Below are 3,245 nucleotides of genomic sequence, written 5' to 3' on the forward strand. Positions count from 1 at the left end.
TTCTTGTTCTATTATTTACCATGTTTTAAAGAAGCAGACTTGACTCTGGCAAGAATGGGAGCGGGGTGTTAGGTGTGAGTCAAATGGTCCGAAGACAGTCGGAGTCCGTCAAGGTGTGGAGGATGGGGTAGGCGTGGGAGGGTGGTAGGTAGAGTGGTGGTGAGTCGGTCTAGATAAGAGATAAGGAAGGTCTGACTCAGGCTGTGGCCTCAAGGTTGGAGAGGAGAGATGAGTCAATGAGATATATAAAGGATCGTTTAGTCAATGAGATATTTAAAGGATTGTCCACCTGTGCATCGGGTGAGGGAGGGGAAGATTCTGGAACGATACTCAGTTTGGGTGGATGGTGGTGTAACCGAGGAGGATAGGGAACAGGTGAATGAGTCTGGTGTCTGTCTGCCTGTCTGTCTGAGTCGGGGCTGGAGCGGAGGGGCGGAGGAAGGAGGCAGCTCTGGGGTAGGCAAGTTTGAGCTATCCCAGAACGGACAGGGAAGACGTCCAGGAGAAGGCGAGCGAAAATGTGGGTCTGGGCTGAGAGAGGAAGGTGGCTGGAGATAAAGAACCATAAATCAACGTTTCCCAGAAGAATTGTAAGGTCATCAGTGGCTTCGTCCTTTCTTTATCTTGGTCTTCATCAAGTTGGGTCCTTCCGAGTCGTGGATATGCTGTTGACTCTGTTCCGGAAGGTCTCTCCTCCCTCTGTGAACACGCACGTTCTTCACCTTTCCTTAGTTCCACACTCGTTTCTTTCCTTTTCATTTTAAGGCAATATTTCTCCCTCAAGTAATCCATTTTTCCTGTAGGAGAAACATCTAGAAAATACAGATCATTAAACAGAAAAATTCAAGTCACAAAGCCTGTTGGTGTAGATCTCTCCAAGCCTTACCCTTCAAGCGCTACCTGCTCCTTGGTTTGGTTTCCTCTCCATCACGTGTGGTCAGAGCGCAGAAGCACACTCTTCCAGTGATCATTTATCACCGTGAAACCTGAAAAAGTATTTGCATCGTTATATCTCTTAAAAGCTCAGTAGCTTAACGAATGTATTCCTACAGACGGACTTTTTCCCCAAATGAGACCCGTTGGTAGGTAACATTTTATAGTGTATTTTCTTCAGGCATTAAGCATCCTAAGCGCCTTTACATACTCGTGCCAACTTGATGCGGCTTAGTATTGAATTTAACTGTATGGCTGAGCCCGAACTGATCTCAGTCCCTTACTGTTGGATATTTGAAGTATTTCCAGTTTTTCTCTGATCTACTGCTTTCAACGTCTCCATATATAAGCCTTTGCCTACTTCTTTCATTATCTCTTAAAAATGGAATTGTGGGGTCCAAAATTTGCCAAATATTCAGCTTTTGATGGACGTCGGCAAACTGTCTTCCCAAAAGCCCACCAAGTTACATTTCTACTTTTTTGCTTTATTAAAACTTTGTTCCTACCACAGAAACAGGGCCTATCAACTATAGACAGCAGACAGATAAGCAAATAGAGAGCCGTAAGGAGCCTATTAACCCCTCTTAGGAGGATCAGTCCTGGGTTCATCTAGCAGAGGCTCTCGGGAGGCTGACTTTGGCTGAAGGTGCACGTTCACCGTTACAGACTGTGCGGCCTTAGGTGAGTTACTTATGTCCCCAGGCTTCTGTTACTCAGCTGGAAGCTAACAGGTGGCAGTGGGAGCGTGCACAGGTGGTCTGAAGGGTGCATGACGAGCAGCTAGCCCAGCGCCTGGCAGGTTCGAAAGTCTCGAGCCAAGCTCCTATAATTCTGTTCGCACCTTGCTCTCCTACCCTGTTTCTACATACAAACGTCTTCCGTTTGTACCAAGCGGACACTTGTAGCTCTGATCTTTGACATAAACCTTGGGCGTGTAGCTCCGGTCACAAACGCCACCCACGGCATTTTGCTGGCGTCAAGTTTTCGATTGGTCCCGGCCAAACCCGTTCCAAGTTCCTCCTCCTGCCCGCCTGCCCCCCCCGACTTACCCACTGCCATCCATCCTCCGCGGCGCCCAGGCAGAAACCACCGGAACCTCCCCTTTCCCTTCCACACTTAACTGGGTTTCCGCTCTGTCGTTCCACTCCAGGGAGGACGACTGCAGTCGGAAGGACCTCGGTTGACCTGGCACAGCTGCTCCCATACTGTGTGACCACAAGCAGCTGCTTCCCGCTCCCCCCCCCCCCATGAGCCTCAGCTGCTTCATCTGGAAGATGGGGTGAGAGCCGATCTGCCACTTAGGAAAAGTGAGACAGCAGGTGCTTAGCACGGCCAAAGGGGGAGCTGCAGTTAGCATCCTTATCATCATCGTCACCCTCGGGTGCTCTCTGGCCTTGACTATGGGTCAGGTGCCGCTCCAGGCCACTTACGGCACCGATGCCACCTCCAAACCCATCCCCACCTTGCGCTTTTCCCAGCCTGAATGTCACTGTGCCGCCGGGATGACCTCTCCATGGCATGTCTGCTGTATGTCACTCCACTCAAGCCTCTCAAAGGCTCCCAGTCACCAGCAAACTAAAGCCTGATGGTGTCCTAGACACCATCCCGTGTCTCCTTCCAGCCTGGGCACTCCTGCGCTGCACCCTGCCCAGCCTGGCGTCCCTCTCTCCGTCCCTGCGTCAGCCTTCCGTCTGTCTTCTCACTGCGACAACACCGTTCCCCAGCATCCCCGGCCTGGCTCGGACCGCCTCCTGGAATGATCTTCTCCCACCGGCTCCTAGAACATTCTACTCCCCTCCCCCAAGCCCCACACGTGGTGTGCCCTTCCCTGAATCACATGCAGGGCGACACGGGGCCCTTCTTGACAGCAGATGCCCTTTTTGTTCACCGCTGCACCCACCACCCCTGCGCCCCCAGCTCCTGCCACAAACCCTCAGTGTTTGTTTGTTAACTGCACTGTTAATAAATAACATTCTTCTGGGATGTAGATGTACAAAAGTTTACCCACAGGCCAAAGGTTTTACAGCGATCGTTGACCTGTCTTGAGACTTATTCTGAGATGAAAAGGGCAAAGAAGGGCAAAGATCCCCCGTCCCCCCCACCCCCGCCTTTCAGGGGAGACGATGTGTCGGTAGACGCCCCACACACGTGCGCTGGGATGCGTGCACACAGGGACTGTCCTAGTGCGGGGTTCGTGCTGGTGGGGGGAGCATGGAACGTATGTTGTCTGTCTTTCTGAGCCCTGTGAGGCAAGAGAGCAGTCGTAAGGAGGCTTGTCCGCTCTCCCTCTGGGGCAGGTTAAGAGCCGCCCT

General features: G+C 51.9%; 1 long non-coding RNA gene across 1 annotated transcript; it reads right to left on the reverse strand.

Moving 5' to 3' along the window:
* On the reverse strand, nt 1-2,803 carry LOC123948135. The gene is made up of 2 exons (XR_006819926.1): nt 1,983-2,803; nt 1-986 (listed from the first exon to the last, which is right to left on the reverse strand). It is a non-coding gene; the product is annotated as an uncharacterized LOC123948135 (long non-coding RNA).
* Nucleotides 2,804-3,245: the final 442 nt, after the last annotated feature.

Source organism: Meles meles, chromosome 1 (genome assembly GCF_922984935.1).
Source record: "Meles meles chromosome 1, mMelMel3.1 paternal haplotype, whole genome shotgun sequence".
Classification (NCBI taxonomy): domain Eukaryota; kingdom Metazoa; phylum Chordata; class Mammalia; order Carnivora; family Mustelidae; genus Meles; species Meles meles.